This window comes from Lacerta agilis, chromosome 14 (assembly GCF_009819535.1).
Source record: "Lacerta agilis isolate rLacAgi1 chromosome 14, rLacAgi1.pri, whole genome shotgun sequence".
Taxonomy (NCBI): Eukaryota; Metazoa; Chordata; class Lepidosauria; order Squamata; family Lacertidae; genus Lacerta; species Lacerta agilis.
The window spans coordinates 12,237,303-12,256,173 of NC_046325.1; the positions used below are offsets into that span (position 1 = coordinate 12,237,303).

At 42.7% G+C, this 18,871-nt stretch overlaps 3 non-coding genes across 3 annotated transcripts; all 3 read left to right on the plus strand.

The window, feature by feature from the left end:
* Positions 1-2,284: 2,284 nt before the first annotated feature.
* TRNAP-AGG lies at positions 2,285-2,356 on the plus strand. The gene has a single exon. It is a non-coding gene; the product is annotated as a tRNA-Pro (tRNA).
* Positions 2,357-17,422: 15,066 nt separating this feature from the next.
* On the plus strand, positions 17,423-17,494 carry TRNAP-UGG. The gene has a single exon. It is a non-coding gene; the product is annotated as a tRNA-Pro (tRNA).
* Positions 17,495-18,205: 711 nt separating this feature from the next.
* On the plus strand, positions 18,206-18,278 carry TRNAT-UGU. The gene has a single exon. It is a non-coding gene; the product is annotated as a tRNA-Thr (tRNA).
* The last annotated feature ends 593 nt before the right edge of the window (positions 18,279-18,871 follow it).

Genomic DNA, 18,871 nt, shown 5'->3' on the forward strand with positions numbered 1-18,871 from the left:
CATAAAGTGATACATGAACTCAGGTACAGTTGCTGTCCTGCTTTGCTGATTGCGCTCAATACTTCCTCCCTGGTTTCTGCTTGAACGGCCTCTTCCTCGTCTCTCTCTTTATTTTTAATTATTTTATTTTACTGTATTAGCAATATCATTCCACAGACCAGGAAACTGCCCCCCCAAACCCTGTAGATGCTTGATGAGGCAAAGAGGAACTCTGGTATGAAGGACACAATGATTTATATCCGTTCAGCGGCTCTGAAGGATTGGAAATGATATATAAATATATATATATTTTTGTAGAGCATTCTGCACTTTCTTTGTTTTATTTAAATGAATGAATGAATGGGCCTCCCTGTTTTAATTATTAAGACGACGTGAGTAAAATAATAAACGCTGGAATGAACAGATTTGACGTGCTTGGCTTCGCGTTTTTTTTGGCCGGATCAATTCACTGTGGGCAGCCCTGCAGTAAGACGGGCGGAAGGAGGATCTCGCACCAAGTTTTCAAAAGTTGAGTCCCCTACCCTAAGGAATAGGGAACCGTAAACACAAGAAGTTGGCCAAATGTGAAGCTGGGGTAAAGTACACCAGATCCAGACTCCATTCAGGAGTCAGGGGCTATTGTTGTTTTATTCTTGTTAGGTATCCTGTGGTTTTATATACTGCACTGAGACTCCCGGGTATAGGGCGGTATATAAATTCAGTTAACAACAACAATAATTAATAATAATAATAATATTGCTGGCTGAGTTGGCCAAAGCCTGGTAGAAGGCAAACAAGAGTTTGAGTTAGGCCACCCATTTTTCCAGCTTACCTTGCACCATGGTAACACGTCACATGACCATGGTAAATGGGCTTAGGATCTGGTCTAAGTCCTCCGTGCCGCATCCATTTTAAAATCCACCAGCCTTGGCTCAGCCAGCTGTATCCCAGTTCAGCCAGGATACGCCTAGCTGTGTGCCAGGAACCTCTTGGCTCGGCTGGAAATCCACTGGATCATCATCTCATCCTGGTAGATCTTGGTTTTCTAGGTTTTCTCCCTAGATTTATTCCCCTCTGTGCTTCATGGTGGATGAGAGATCTCCTCCTCTCTATGTCTGTGAGGATTAGGAGAGGTGGGGGGGAGGATCGTAGAGTTGGAAGGGGCCACGAGGGTCATTAGTTCAACCCCCTTTTGCCCAACGTGGGGCTTGATCCTACGACCCTGAGGTTAAGAGCCTCATGCTCTAGCCTTAACTTGATTTGAAAGTTCCATTTCTACCCCACTGCTATGGAACTATGGCAGTTTTACCCTTAACAATTTTATTTATCGGATGCACCACTGATAGGCAATTAAAAACATTCCTAAGTTTTGTGGATGACAAGTGTATTGGATACAGGATTATAAGTGTTGAGTGACAAAGTGTAACTTTGAATCTTGAAATAAAATAAAATATATTAAGAATAAGAAGAGTAAAAGCCCATTCGGTGCAGCACCCTCTTTTCTCCAAGTGGCCAACCAGGTGCCCACATGGGAAGCGTGAAAGCAAGACCTGAGAGCAACAGCACTCTCCCCAGTTGCAATTCCCAGCAGTTAAGATTTCTAGGGCATTCAGCCTCTGATCCTGGTGCTAATCCTGTCCCTGCACCAGCATACTGGGGGGGCGGGGGCGGGGAACACCACCTGTTGGATTTCAGTCTGTTTGCTGCACACATCTCTTCAAGCAGCCCTTTCACAAGCAAAGGGTAGCTTCCCTTATTTGAACAGGCACATTGGGACGATGAGAATCACAAGGTGAGGTTGGTGGAGGCTTTGGCCAAGTGTAGCTATACTGGTGTCTTTTCCTAGATTAAGAAAATAATAATAATAATAATAATAATAATAATAATAATAATAATAATAATAATAATAATAATAATTTATTAATTGTACCCCGCCCATCTGGCTGGGTCCCCCCAGCCACTCTGGGCAGCCTCCAACAGATATTAAAATACATTAAAGTAAGCATTACAGGAAAAGAAAACGAAGTTTTTCTCTTAAGTGCAGGATCAATATGTATGAGAAAGATGCGAGCTTGAGACGAAAAAGTTTAGTTGAACTATATAGTCTACACACTTTTAATACAGTACAACGTATTTAAAAACAATTCAACAACTATTCCGAATATAGAAACTAACAGTCCTCTACCGCTAGATGGCGCTGATCAGTCACAGAAGCCAATAAGATGCTCAATGTCCTACAATTCCACGTGGCACATAGTGACAGAGGTTGGTAGATAAACTTTTTACGAGCCCTATGATCACAGCTGGCTCGTTGGTCTAGGGGTATGATTCTCGCTTAGGGTGCGAGAGGTCCCGGGTTCAAATCCCGGACGAGCCCTATATTTATTGCAATACTAAACGATGAGTGAACGTTCCTATAGTGTCGGGTTTTATCTCTTTTCCCTTAAAAAGGAATTAGCGTTCTATAAAATTTCCTTAAAAAACAAAGTTTGATCTTGGGGTGGGATGGGGTGGATTCCGTGGTCTGTATTCTGAATTTCTGTAATTCTGTAACATTTTCCTGGTGGCAAGTCCCATTGAGCATCTAAATAGATGTGTCTAGGACCACTTGAATGCTGTTTTCAGAATATCATGGGTGGAACAAATGAATGCCTATTAACAGCATTAATAAAAATAAAATGTTCCTGACTTCAACTGTTATTAAAAATCCCCACCTGAATTCTGACCGTCCACCAACTTGCTTTTCAGTTCTTAAACACAGCACCAAAGTGTGTGAAAAACAATAAAAGAAAAACGCCGCAGAGCATGTGCAGAGTGTTTTCCTACCCAACCCTGTGAAACACATCAAGGATGAAAAGAAAGGGTTTGCAGATCGGAAGTTATGACCTCTTTTAAAAAATGAACAAATAAACACACAGAGAATTATGCACATATTGCAACTCAACCAATCCTCAATTTCTTAAAAGTGTTATTAAAATCGGCAGCCATACATTATGGCATTAATTTAGAACCATGTATCTTCTAAACACACACACACACACACAAAACACTGGGCATTTATTTTATTTCCTTAAAAATGTTATTTTCAGACAGTCCAAATTTCTCAGGCTTTTTTTTTTTAAGCAATAACGAACACATTATGAATCTTCCTCCACATCAGTTAAAATTTTCTAAAGAATTTCTTAAGAACGAGCTTTCTGTGGGCTATTCATACACTGATTATTATTATTAATTATTAATATCATCATCATCATTAGCCTACTCCAGACATGCTTTTGTGGTGGAAGTGGAGAAGGTTGATTCTCTTGGAGGTGTGGTACTGTGAGAGTGAGGGTTTAACTCGGGGCCCAGTAGTGGTTGGCCCCCCAGACACAATCATGGAATTGTAGAGTTGGAAGGGACCCCTGAGGGTCATCTAGTCCAACCCCCTGCCATGAAGGAATCTCAGCTAAAGCATCCGTGGCAGATGGCCATCCAACTTCTGCTTGAAAACCTCCAAGGAAGGAGAGTCCACCACCTTTCAAAGGAGTCCATTCCACTGAAACTTCCAATAGCCTCAGCCAGCGCAGCCAGGGAAGTTGGAGGCTAGGAACCTCTACAGGGCCGTAGGTTCTCCATTCAATGGTTTAACACTCTCTCCTTCCCTTGCACCCCCAATTTAAACAATTGATCGGGGGTGAGGAGCATCAGCAGTGGGTCCTGGCAACCGTCAAAGGAAGCTAAGTACTTACATTGGCCATATGTGTGTCTGGTGGGAAATGTGATCTCTACCAGATCTGGTCCCACCACGAGGTTCTGTGAGGTTGCCTGCACACACGCAATGTTTAAGATCCCGTTCAAAGGCAGCAAGCCATCAATTATTCAGTTTTATTGTTTTTTTCCCATATAATTATTATTATTATTTTTTATATTAAACTACAATAAATACCACATTCAAACAAAAATTTCTTACATTCATCCTTGGCTAACAAGCCGTGACTTCCCTCAACCCCTTCACATGGCTTTCTAATTTATATCTTAACATTATACTTCTTAAATCAACCATTGCTTACCACTATCAAACAAAAAAAATTTTTTTTTACTTCTATCCTACTTACAATGATAACTCTACAAATTAGCTACAAAGCTTCTTGAAATCCTATTAACGTATTCAATTGTAGATTGTCTTTTAAATAGTTCGTAAACTTTAGCCAGTCTTTGATGAACTTCTGGTCCCGCTGCTCCCGGATTCTTCCTGTCAATTTGTCCATTTCTGCGTATTCAGTCAGTTTCACTGTCCATTCTTCTACCGTCGGTAATTCCTCTTGTTTCCAAAATTATTCAGTTTTATTGTAATATATTATTATTATTTATTTAGGTTTTTTTATTTATACTTTTCAAATTTATACATTTCATAAATTTTACAATCCATTTAACATTTTACTTCCTTCCCCCTTTTTCCTTAAATTTTCCTTATTTTTTTTTTCATATCTTCTGCATATCCAAATTAATTTAATTTACTCATTTGGTTATCTACTATAAATACATACTCTTATGAAACTGCAGGTTATTACAATAATCCTGCTAATGTTTTTATCTTCTACAATTTGTTTGCAAATATTCAATAAGCCATTTCCATTCTTTTGTAAAGACAGTTACAGGTAGGTAGCCGTGTTGGTCTGCCGTAGTCAAAAGAAAATAATAATAATAATGATAATAATAATAATAATAATAATATTCCTTCCAGTAGCACCTTAGAGACCAACTAAGTTTGTTCTTGGTACGAGCTTTCGTGTGCATGGTATCTGAAGAAGTGTGCATGCACACGAAAGCTCATACCAAGAACAAACTTAGATGGTCTCTAAGGTGCTACTGGAAGGAATTTTTTTATTTTTTATTTTCTTTTATAAAGAGTTTGTTATCTTGATTTCTTATTCTTCCGGCAAGTTTCGCCATGTCTGCATATTCCATAAGTTTTTGTATCCATTCTTTCTTTGCTGGGACTTCTGCTTCTTTCCATTTTGGGGCAAGTACCATTCTCGCTGCTGTGGTAGCATATATTCATAAAATTCTATACAATTTAGATAGTTCTGTCCCTATAATTCCCCAAAGAAAAGCTTCTGGGTTGTTTTTTATTTAATAAAAGTTATTTTGAACAACTTTCTCAATTCATTATATTTCAATTAATGATATATAATGGAAATGAAACGATAAATGAAATGATTTATTGTAATATTTTTTTTATCACCCATGAGGCTACTATTCGTGCCTGTCAGCTTGGGCAACAAGCCGTTTTGTGTGCAGTTCCGGCGCCACTTGGCTAAAGCCCATTCCGTCATCACCCTGTGCAGAAATCCCAGTGTGATCATTTCCCCCTTCAGTTTGTTAAACGACACACAAAATGACCAAATACTTTGGGCAGGGATGGCATACCGCCCCCCCCCCCATGGACATGCTGTTTTCTCACGCGAGAGCACAGCGACCATTTGGGGCGCTGCGATTTCATGTGATTTTGCGCTGAGATCTTGTCCCGAAAAGAAACTTTTTGGGGTGCCGTGATCTTGCACGGTGCCCCGAAACAAGCATTTTCAGGTGCTGTGCTCATCTGCAAGAGCACGCCCCCTCTCAAGTGTGTCTTTTGGGCTTGGTGACTCGTACAGGAGCACAGCTGGGAAATCATGGGTCCTGGTTTTGGGACTCAACATGTTGGAGGGCATGGGATGGGCAGCCTGTGGGCCTCCAGCTGTAGTTGAACTTTCAGCTCCCATTAGCCCCAACTAGTGTGGGCTGATGGCCAGGAATGATGGACATTGTACTCTAGCAGCATTCAATTTCCATTGGCTGTGTTCCTTCTCCTTAATTAGTCAGGTGATGTTTTAACCATCACTTTATTTCAGGCCAAGGAAAGGTTCATAGGTTACATTTCCAGGCTGCAGGGCCTAGGATGATATGATGATGATGATGATGATGATTATTATTATTTTAATGTCAGATATCCTGTTTGAAAGACAACCAGCTAGAAATTGTTGCAAGGATGTCTTTCTGCAGCTCAGGGGATTTGCACGCTAATCTCGTAAACACAGGGCCATGTGTTCAAACCGCACTGGGCGCCGCTGTGGTGTTGTCACTGTTGCGCTGCGATTGGCTTTTGCTGTGGGAGACTTCCATGGTTTCCTGGGGAGACTTTCTCCGCCCCTTCTCCGTCCACCAGCTGAACAATTCACTTGTTCCTCAGCCCTGCCATTAGCCCAATTACAGATCCTGTGGGACGGAGAGGTGGGAGAGGGCAGGACCGCAGTGGCAGAGTCAGCGAGGGAGTTTCCCACAATGCCATCTGCTTACGCCACAGTCTCTGCAGCTAAGCAACTGGCCCGCAGTTGTGGGTAATGTCTAATGTTCATTTGCAGCTTGCTTGCCCAGGCCTGCCCATTCAATTACCGGCCCCTGGGCTTTATTTAGCTCCTTTGCCGCAGGTGGACGCAGAAATGTCGCTGTTTTCGTCTTGCCAGCCAGGCTAGACAAACCATCAGTTCAGTGAACTCATTAACCCGGACTTTGTGTTAATGAGAAAGGAATTCGAGCAAAACTTCCTTGGTTCTGTCTGTGGCTCAAGCCGTGCGAAAGGGCATCATCTATGCCAGGCATAGGCAACCTTCGGCCCTCCAGATGTTTTGGACTACAATTCCCATCATCCCTGACCACTGGTCCTGTTAGCTAGGGATCATGGGAGTTGTAGGCCAAAACATCTGGAAGGCCGAAGGTTGCCTATGCCTGATCTGTGCTGACACACATGGCTCTGGTCACAATCACTCAGTCATGGGTGTTGAACATTTCCCCCACAAATAAAAACAATAAAAGTGTTTTAAAATGTGTGCTCGTGGCTTGCATTGCATTCCTGCAAATATAAATAAAAACTAAAATGAAAAGAAGTACTGTTTGCAGCCGGCAGAAGGTCTGCACCATACATTTAAAGGACAACAGGCGCACATTTAAAGCACATGACTTCCCCTAAAGAACCCTGGGAACTGTAGTTTCCCCCCAACACAAGTTTCAATTCCCAGCATCCTTAACAAACTACAGTTCCCAGGATTACTTGGGGGAATATAATGTGCTTTAAGTGTATTATATTGATCTGCTCTGAGCCACAAACACGAGGGGTTATCTAGTATTAGACACATTGAAATAAACAGACAAAAAAAGTCCATTATTTCCAATGGGTCAACTGTGGATGCGGCTAACATTGAACATCAACTTTTGAAATTCACATTTCAGTTCCATGACTGAATCAGGCTGAAAGTTAGCTGTGTTGGCGTGGAGTATTTGATATGTGTTGAATGATTTTTTAAAGAGATATATAGATTAGCTTAAGAGAAACAAATAATGTGATAAAAGCGATAAATTAGTTGAAGTACTGATAAATGTTAAGTTTTGTATGTTTGTTTGGTTTGTTCTGATATGTTATGTTTTGATATTTTTTTGTTTTTTGTTTGTTTGACGGTTTTGTATGTTTTAATTCAGAATTTCAATAAAGATAAATTTAAAAACAAAGAAAAGAAAGTTAGCTGTGTAGCCCAAGCAGAACTTTAAGGCTGAACAAGCATCTGAACAAGGGACAGGCAGGGGAGAGGGAGGGAGGTTTTTACAGACAATTTAAAACAAAATTTAAAAATAACAGCTTTTATCTTTTCTTTTTGTGCCGTTGCCATGCTAGCATCCTTCAGCCCCAGGTGCACTCCAGCTCATATCCAGGTAACAGACGGCAGCAGGAGCAGCTATAATTGCAACACACCGTCTCAATAGTCATTTCCTCTCCCCAGAGAGTCGTGGGAACTGGAGCTCAGTGAGAAATTTGAGGCTCTCTAACAGAGAAATTCTCACCACCTTTGCCAGGCTATGAAGATTCCCAGGATTCCTTGGGAGCAGGGAGGCCAGATAGTGAAACTGCTGTAATACAAATGAAATTAAATGAAACAAAATGCAATCCTGCGCAGTAAAGCTGACTGGACTCTATAGTGCAGAGCGGGTTGCAGGGAACCTCTAGCCCTCCAGATGTTCCTGAACTACAACTCCCATCAACCTCAGGAAACATACCCAATGGCCAAGGATGATGGGAGTCGTAGTACAGCAACATCCGGAAGGACAAAGGTTATCCACACTGGCAGCTCACTGAGTGACCTTGGGCTAACCACCACCTCTCAGTCCAACCTACCTCTTAGGGTTGTTGTGAGGATAAAACTGGGAGGGACAGAAGCGTGTACACCCCACCTTGAGTTCCCTGCTGGTGCGATATAAATGGAACAAATATATTATTTTTTTACAAAAAGTGCCGTAACTGGCTGAACCAACTGTAAAAAAGTACTGAAAAGGGCCAGACTTAGGGGGAGGGGTGAGATGAGAGCACTGCATTTTAACCACCTAGAATTTTTTTTTGCCAAACAAGAGCAATGTTGCCTTCATTATATATTTTTAGGCACCAGATGAAAACATTCCTCTTCAACCAGGGCTGATTAATACTCCACAGTCTTTTAAATGTGTCTGTGGGAACGGGGAGCGGTGGGGGGCGGTTATTGTTCTGCTTTTTCGTTTTAATTATTTACTTGTTTTTATCCTGTATTTTATTCTGTGAACCGCCCTGAGATCTTATAATGAAGGGTGGTAAAACAACAACAACAACAACAACAACAACAACAACAACAACAACAACAACAACAACAACAACACTAGCAGAACAAATCAGCCTGGCCTGTTCTTGTGCTTTTAACTGCAGCTTAGAAATCAGCACCTGAGGGCATGTTGACAAAATAGTTATTGCTGGCACATATCAAGCCTTTAAACCAGAAGGGGGCACTGTGGCAGTCCAGATGTTCTGGTACTACAACCCTTACCATCCTTATCCCTATTGGCCTGCCAGATGTTTTGGGACTACAATTCCCATCATCCCTGACCACTGGTCCTGTTAGCTAGGGATCATGGGAGCTGTAGTCCCAAAACATCTGGAGGCTATTCTTGATAGATAGATTGCACTGTCTGCCAATTAGTTTCTGGGCCCAATTCAAAATGCTGGTTTTTGCCTATAAAGCCTTAAACTGCTCAGGACTGCAAGATCTCAGGGAGCGCCTCTGATCACAGGATCAGATCAACTGATCTTGATCCTGTGATCATCCTCTGAGACCCTTATTTGTGTTCCCACTCCGGAGGGTGGCAACACGAGAACAGGGCCTTTTCTATGGTGGCTCCCCATTTGTGGAATGCTCTCCCTGGGGAGGCTTGCCTGGCGCCACCATTATACATATCTTTAGGTGCCAGGCAAAAACTTTCCTTTATAACCAAGCCTTTGGCCTTTAACTATCTGTGGCCTTTTAGAAGCGGGTGAGATGTTTTTTAAATGTACTTCTCTTTTCCCTTGGTTTTAATGTACCTATGTGGGATTTATTGTCTGTCTGTCTGTCTGTCTGTCTGCAAGTCATTTCGGGTTGCCTTGGGATAATCTTCTCTGACCAGTAGCGGAAACACCAACACTTTAGAAGACAGATGAACTGCACCAAGAATTTGTTTTCTTTTTTAAAGGCTTTTATAGCATTATGGTGCTGGAGGAGACTCTTGAGAGTCCCATGGACTGCAAAAAGATCAAACTTATCCATCCTTAAAGAAATCAGCCTTGAGTGCTCACTGGAAGGGCAGATCCTGAAGTTGAGGCTCCAGTACTTTGGCCACCTCATGAGAAGAGAAGACTCCCTAGAAAAGACCCTGATGTTGGGAAAAATGGAGGCCACAAGGAGAAGGGGACGACAGAGGATGAGATGGTTGGACAGTGTTCTCGAAGCTACTAACATGAGTTTGGCCAAACTGCGGGAGGCAGTGAAGGATAGGGGTGCCTGGCGTGCTCTGCTCCATGGGGTCACGAAGAGTCGGACACGACTGAACAACAACAACATAGCATTTACCATTGCTGCAGATCCCCCTCTCTCCAATTAAAAATGGATTTTATCTGAGGCTGACTGATAGCCTCTTCCAATGCGGCAGGTTTAAAAGCCACAGTTGTTGCTGTTTGTTTATCGTTAATGGAAAAGTGGCCTAAATATATTCTAGATGTAGTCAAAGGGCAGAGAGGGTTGCCAAGTTTTGAACAATGCCCTGAACAATGTTTTGAACAAAGTTTTGAACAATGTTACGCGGCTAAAAGTGATTTGATGCAGTGCCCATTTGCGGGTAGTGACATCTCTTTCCACTCTGGCTTCATGTCCCTCATTGGCTGGGAAGTTGGGGTTGGGGTTGATGATCTTTGAGTTCCCTTCCAACTCTGTAATCCTGGCACTGCTAATCTCTCATAAAGAAAAGGCTGAAGCTGGCGCCTGCCTCTTTTTTTCTGGCCAGGTTAATACTGAAATGGCTTTACTGGAACAGACACAAGAAGACTAACTAGTTCAGAGGACACCTCGTTGCCTACCGGTAACAAATCTATCATTCTGTTTCTGGTCAGATAAACTACTTGAAAAACGTAGGCTCCAAAAAAATTTATTTTTTTAAAAAATAATAATTTAATTTTGCTGAATCAAAATCTATATTAAGTTAGGACAATGGCTCACGAGGCCAAAATGTCACAAAACAGTGTGCAAGCTCTTGAGTTTTCCAGGATTCTTCATCAGCATAGATGGCAAATAAAGTAGAAGTGGGGGGGGGGAGGGCGAGGGGGGGGTGAAGCATCAGAGTCTGTCATCTTCTATCCTGCTGAAGAGTTATGAGGAAGACAAAAGCTTGAACACTAGTATTTTATGATGTTTTTGTTAGCTTAACAAATATATTGTCCTAATATGGACAATATATGTGTCGTTCCTTCCCCCCCCCCCCTTGGGCTAACATGACAACTTTTTGCTGGAAATATGACAGCGCACAAAAAGTATGTAATAATAATAATAATAATAATAATAATAATAATAATAATAATAATAATAATAATAATAATAATATTTCTATCCCGCCCTTCCCATTCCAAAGACCAGGCTCAGGGCGGCTAGCAACAAGTACGCCCCCAGCTGAAATTAAGAACATCCTGGAGAACTGAAGAATACGATTAGGGGCTTAAAAAATATAAAGATTTAGATGAGATGAGAATGAGGATTTTACAATGTTACAAAGTTACTAAAGAGGATTAGAAATGAACGCAGAAGAGAGGATGTGAGGAGGTCCCAATATAATGTTATGAATAAGTTAAGGATAGTTAGATTTTTGTATTTTTGTATTTTTGTAGTTTTTTGGTTTTTGTTGTTGTTGTTTTGTTGTATTTTGTATTGTATGTTTTATTGGTAAAATTTAATAAATTTCTTATAAAAAAATTTAAAAAATAAAAATAAACCCCACTCTCTCTTAATTTGGGTAAGCCATAAACAAGATTGCCAGCTAGCTCCAAAATAAAAAGCTGATCCAGCTCTTGTGCCTTTAACCACAGCTTCCTACGAGGCTCTGCCTAGCATGGAGACGACCACCTGTTTATGACCGCAGAGCAAGTTGTTGTTGAAGGCACAGGCGCCGCAAGCGGTCAGAGAAGTTGGCAACCCTGCCCAGAAATCATTGGACCAAAGGAATTCCTCCTCTGCAGTACTATAGATTCTTATTTCCCCACCTCACGCATGTTATTAAAGCTTGGCTCATCGCCAGTATTTCCTGGGAGCCCAGAGCATGTGATGAGAGCTCCGTGAGAAAGAGCAAAAGTCACCCCCCCCTCCACTCAGAATATCCCCAGTTGCAACAAAGTTTCCTGACAAACTTTTGTAGGATTTAATGAGGTCTCTGGGCTGGCATCAAAGCACCTGTTTGGAGGAGGGAACAATAATTGAGGGCCTGGTATACCTGGGGGGGATGCGATTCACCAGAGCACCAATTATCTCTCCTCGGTGCGCTCCAAGGTGTGATTAAACCTGTGCGGCCTGTTGGTTTCCGTTGGGGATTAGGGGAATTGAGAATACTGGCTAGATTGTTAGCTACATAACTGCGCCTCTCTTGGGGTGTGTGAGCCTGACTGCTGAGGTTAAAACAAACACACATACACAACTCTACTACAAGCAAGAACTGGGAGGCCTTGAACATTCATTATAGGATTTTAACAGAATTGGCCTGCCTAGACCAATACTTTGACCACTCCAATCAGTGCCGGATTTACGTATAAGCTAAACAAGCTATAGCTTAGGGCCCCACTGTATTTTGCCCCCCCCCCCCAAAAAAAATTAAAGGGGAAAAAAACTGGATGTACATTTCCAAAATATAAGATAAAAAACAAATAAAATAAAATCTACATACAGCAACAGTGTTTTGTGTTGTGTAGGCTCATATGATATAAGTAATGGGCCCCGCCTGCTAGCCAGCTCCCTAAAATATCACTGGTTTGCTCATTTCTATATCAATTACTTTGATAAAATACATATTTTGTTATGTGCAAATGGCTTTAGATACCTTTTAGGTCTATAAATTACCATATAGCATATATTCAACACAAAAAAACAGCGACAATTTGTTGTTGACAAAGGACAGCTGCACATATAAAGGGCCCCATTACCTTCAGTAGCTTAGGGATTCGTCAAACCTAAATCCGGCCCTGACTCCAATGGATAGTGGTTCTCAAGGACATACGGTTCATCTACATCTGTACTGCCTGCATAGACTAGCAGAAACTCTTCAGTGCTCCAGGCAGAGGGGTCTCCCTTCTGCATGCAAAGCAAGATGCCCTATCGCTGAGCTACAGCCCAGCAGCCATGAGCAATTCTTGGGAAAAGGTGGCTGGGCTTGGGAGCTGCCATTTAATTTCCCCAGTATGATGCTACACTGGGAGGAATTGTGGGAAATGAAAATGGTAGTTTCTGGACCCTGCTGCATCTACCTGGACCCTGCTGCATCTAAGGCAGAGGGGATCCCCTGATGGAGTGAGGCCACTTTGCCAAAGGCCCCCCTCAAACTTGCGTCACATGATCCACCCCAAACATTTAACACACACGACTTCCCCCAAAGAATCCTGGGTAGGGTTGCCAGGTGTCCACTATTTGAGTGGACAGTCCACTTTTTCACATTATGTTCACTATTTTTTTCCACAAAATAGTGGACTTTTTTATTCAAAAGCTTTATGATGAAATGGTATTTTAATACGTGTTAAAATGTTTGTAAGAAAATATATAATTTAATTTAATTTAACCCTCCCCCCGCTTGTCCGCTATTTTTTGGAAGCAGACCTGGCAACCCTAATACTGGGAACCCTAGTTTGGCAAAGAAAATGTTGGGAACTATAGCACTGTGAGGGAGTAAACTACAGTTCTCAGGATTCGGGGAGATGGGACAGCAGCGTGTTTTAAATGTGTGTTAAATGTAAATGTGACCCTGGATCCATCTCTTCCAGGAGATATCCTTCCCAGATTTGGTTATTTAAGAGTATTTCACTGCAGATTGAACCAAGGGAGTTTTCTGTATGTGCATCATTGCCCTACTATGGATCACAGATTAGCAGATTTCCCTAACCCTTTACAAACTAAGGGCCACGTGGCCCTTGGGGAACCCTAGCAAGAGCCACATTCCAGTAGATGAACAAGTGCGATGATAGAGTGGTCACCCCACAGTCATGTGCACATGTACCAAAAGACACGCAATGCTGAGAATATGTGGGATTTGCACCCATTGTCCCAGAGTGACCATTTCAGGACAATTTTCCACGATGGAAAATGATTTCCCCCTCATCCTCTCCCCTCCCTCCACCACTATTTTAGTCAATGAAGACACAAGCCTAATCACTTGGTCCTGGCCCAGATATAAATACTGTAAGCCTTTCCTCCAACTAATGAAATCTTGCTCCCTGAAATATACTTGGAGTTGAGTGTTGATTTCATGCTCTTTATTTCAGCTCATGGTAACTCATGGTGAGTCCTTTCCCCCAAAACCTCTGGCTATATATACATTATTTACACAATGGGTCCCGTGTGATTGGCTGATTCAACTCCCCTCCTGGAGCCTGATTGGACTGTTCCTGCAGGCCAATCAGGTTGCTGATTCACTTCCTCCTGAAGCCGGATTGGGCGGCTCCTGCAGACCAATCAGCTTGCTGCCTTCTAGGATCCTACCTGCCTATTGTTCTAGGATCCAAGCTCAGTACATAACACTCCCACACCATATATGTAAGCATAAAACACAGGGCTTCCACCAATGAATCCTGTGAACTATAATCATTCCTCCCATCCACCCCCAGAAGTACAATTCCCAGCACTTTTAGCAAATAGTTCCCAGGATTTTTTTTTATAAAAAATTATTGTTTGTGTGTGCTTTAAATGTTTAGATGCCAATGTCAACTTTACAATGATCCATAGAAAATCATTTGGGGGTGGGTCCCTGGGCAACCCCTGGTTTAATGTGTCTGTCCAAACTGGGTAGCTGTGCATAATGGCCCATATATAACCAACTCTCCCTATTTATCAGGGATAATCCTAATTATCTGATCACTGTGTACATCATTACTCCCTCTCTTGCCCCTTTATGGAGGCCACATTGAAACACTGCTAGTGTGAACTGCTAGAGCTTTCATTCTTTGAGTTTCGTCCCCCTTCCCAGGTTCACTAGAACCACAAGTTGGGGGAAAAGACACATTATTTCTACCACCAGCATATGCACACGGCAAGGTTCCAGGTTCGATCCCCATATGGGACAGCTGCATATTCCTACATCGCAGGGGGTTGGATTAGATGATCCTCAGGGTCACTTCCAATTCTACAATTCTCCCCCCCCATAAATATGGCACCTAGAGGTAAAGATACCCCTGACCATTAGGACCATTAGGTCCAGTTGCGGATGACTCTGGGGTTGCGATGCTCATCTCACTCTATAGGCCAAAGGATCCGGCAATTGTCTGCTGACAGCTTCCGGGTCATGTGGCCAGCATGACTAAGCCACTTCTGGCAAAGCAGAGCAGCACACGGAAACACTGTTTACCTTCCCGCCAGAGTGGTACCCATTTATCTACTTGTACTTTGACATGCTTTTGAACTGCTAGGTGGGCAGCAGCAGGGACCAAAGTCACAGGGATTTGAACCGCCAACCTTCCGATCGGCAAGCCCTAGGCTCAGTGGTTTAGACCACAGCGCCAATCGCATCCCTAAGTATGGCACCTAGGCTTTTATTATATAGCTCAAACAGGTAACATGTAAACTACATCCATAAACATACAATGGATACATGTTTATTTCCCAAACTATTTTGAATTGAAAGAATATCAGACTGTAATATTCAGAGCTGGGAACAAACAAAATTTGAGAAGCAGTATAATATGCTTGCTAAAACAATTTTAAGGCATCACTCAGCACAGAGCTGTCATCAGCATTAGTTTATTCATGTGCTAATTCTGTGGTTGATAAATGCCTCAACATCAGAGGAAGTTTACATAACAAAAGCCAGCGTCTTTTCAAGATGATTCACTAATAATTACAAGGAAAACCTAAACTGGGGAGACTTGTGGCTACTCCTGACTCAGCGGCACACATCATGACTTCTCCAGGGTAAGCAATGCTCAGAAGTAGCTCAACACCAGAAAAAAGCTTACATGATGAAACCCAGCACCAATTCAAAATGATTCACCAACAACTACAGGGAATAATACATTGTAAATTGCGAGCAGAGGATCCCCCGGGCATCGTTATACTACAGCTCCCATCAAAAATGGACCATGGGAGTTGGAGTCAGCCGCCCCTAAAGCTGATGTGCATCGCCATTCAAACAGTGTGCATGCGCCACACGTCATGTGATCAGTTATGTGGGAGGGGCTTATCTGGCCCCCCAAAATATTTCATTCAAATTGGCACCCTTGATGCTGATGATTCACACATGGGTGAGGGAGTTCCGCACGCTCTGCAAGTCCCCAGAGACACAATTCTTAATTGCTGGAAACAGTGTCTGCTTGTGGGCTTCTGGTCGGCCACTGAGGCAAGATGCTGAAGCAGATGGGCTAATGGCCTGATAACACAGTGCTCTCCTGGTGTCCTGATGTCAACAGTCTCAGTGAGCTGCTGTGAGCCACTACTATTTGTGTGGCTGGCTGCGTAGGACAGGGGTCAGCAAAGTTTTTCAGCAGGGGGCCGGTCCTCTATCACTCAGACCTTTTTGGGGGGCCGGACTATATTTTGAAAAAAATAATAATGAACGAATTCCTATGCCCCACAAATAACCCAGAGATGCATTTTAAATAAAAGGACACATGCTACACGCTGATTCCTGGACCGTCCGCGGGCCGGATTGAGAAGGTGATTGAGCCGCATCTGGCCCACGGGCCTTAGGTTGCCTACCCCTGGCATAGGATATCAAGGAAGATACACCAGGAATTTGTAGATGGGGTGATATCTGGCTGAGGGCACCAGAAGCCAGTTTGGTCATTCATTGATATGGAGATACATTTAGTATCTATTGTTGTTGTTGTTTAGTCGTTTAGTCGTGTTCAACTCTTTGTGACCCCATGGACCAGAGCACGCCAGGCACTCCTGTCTTCCATTGCCTCCCGCAGTTTGGTCAGACTCATGTTAGTAGCTTCGAGAACACTGTCCAACCATCTCATCCTCTGTCGTCCCCTTCTCCTTGTGCCCTCAATCTTTCCCAACATCAGGGTCTTTTCCAGGGAGTCTTCTCTTCTCATGAGGTGGCCAAAGTACTGGAGCCTCAACTTCAGGACCTGTCCTTCCAGTGAGCACTCAGGGCTGATTTCTTTGAGAATGGATAGGTTTGATCTTTTTGCAGTCCATGGGACTCTCAAGAGTCTCCTCCAGCACCTTAATTCAAAAGTATCTATAGGAAATTAGTAGGAAATTCAATTCAAACTATCCCATGTCCAACGGAAGAAGCATTTGGTGATGACATATCAAGAAGCCAAGGGGGTGGAGCATTAAAATTGCTTGCTTGGTTTCCATGCAACAATACTTTGAATTTCTACAATTTTTTTTTTTGCTCCGTTGTGTACGGCTGAATGATGTATATATATCCGTAAAAGCAAGAGCCCTCTTTGTCAGTTAGCCATATCCAATGCTAATCTTACTCAGAGCAGACCCATTGAAGTTAATGGGTCTACTCTGAGAAGGACAAGTGTTGGCTACAATTGGGTCTACTCTGAGAAGGGTCTTTAATTGAGTCTACTCTGAGAAGGACAAGTGTTGGCTACAATCCCACTGCCTCTTTATCTTACAGATTTATCCAAGGACGGTCTTGATTTTGCAAATCATCCTCATGAGTTTGATTGCTGCTGGACAATCTTTACATGCTAGGCCTATTTACAGAGGTAGAGCTAATCCAGCTCTTCAAACGCAGCGTTTATCTCTGTCGGCTCTTCTAGATGGAGCTCCAAATTCCCACCAGCAGGGGGCGTTGAAGTTCAGTTCTCAAGAGAACAGCAGCGTACACGTGGAACGCAACCAATTTCCCAACTTTAAATAAAGGGTGCGGAACACTCTCGTCAGCTGGCTCGTTGGTCTAGGGGTATGATTCTCGCTTTGGGTGCGAGAGGTCCCGGGTTCAAATCCCGGACGAGCCCAACTTTTTCTTAACATTTACAACAAATCACTTTGACATGCTGGCTGGGGGAAATAGCATAAAACCACTGGTTATGGACGGTGAACAGAATGGGTGTTTTCTCCCTGTTCTCTACAGAGGTGGGTATGGAGATGAAAGAGTGTTTAAAGAAAAGTGAAATAAATAAAATAATTGCAATTTTAAACTCACGTACAAGGGAGCAAACTCTATTGAACGAAGTGGCGCTTACTTCCGAGTAAGCCTACATAGGATTGCGCTGAAAGCAATGCCAGCACACAGATCTGAGTAGTATTACACGCTTTTAAGGCAAGTTTTATAAATCTGTACTAAGCAAAACTTCTATACATGACTGAGTATATTATAATTTGCGTGTGTGTGTGTGTGATATTGTTGAGGATAGGGTCTCTGGTGTGTTTTTGCTTTTACCAATTAGTTTTTATTCGCTTTCCCTTTCCGATTCAATCCCTCTCCTCTCTGCGCTGCTGTTTATCTATCTAGTAAGTTTTAATTGAGTTATTTTTGTACTTGCGGTTTCAAAAGTTGTATTGTTAGCCTCCCTGGGGAGAACTGTGTGTCGCGGGATATATCAGCCGAGTAATAAAAAAAAAGTGTCAGAAAAATATTTGGAAGATTTCCATCTGTCCAGCAAAACTCGGAAACCTTTAGACTCCAACCTTTCTAGAGCATTGGACTAAACAGCCTTTGTGTACAAGGCTCCATAGCTCAGGGGTTAGAGCACTGGTCTTGTAAACCAGGGGTCGCGAGTTCAAATCTCGCTGGGGCCTTTGTTATGCTTGCACCAGCAATGAACTTCGTAAAGTCGCCGGACATACCTATATAATCCAGGTTGTTGTGCTGCTGCTATACTCGTGGTCGCTACCAGTCTTTTGAATCTGGTTAAATGGGCTCTAATCTGACGGTCTTTTAAAGGGGTATGTAATAATTTACTTTCCCACAGTCCTGTGACAAGGCAGCTGGATGTTAAGACTGGGTTTTTTCTTTTTTCACGATTTGGATCGCAATCCTCCTGTTTCTTTTTTATTTTGGGGTTGTGTGTGTGGAAGCGAAATCAGATCCTGAGAACTAAAACCACGCAAGAGAAGTTGATAATCCTGTGCTCTGCAAAAGGAACTGGAGGATTTACAGAAGTGTGCATGTTTACTCACAAGTAAGGAGGATCTCTGAGTTCAAGAGTCGATCTTGTTGACCCGGTGCAACGCCTATGCATGTTTTACTCAGAAGTAAGGATCACTGAGTTCAGGAGTAAGCCGTGGTGAAGTCCCAGGAAATTTACTAGGATTTATGCACGTTAAACCATTAAAAATATAAAAGGATCAGGTGGGGCAGGTACCAGCTGTGGTCTCCTAGTGGGGTGGCG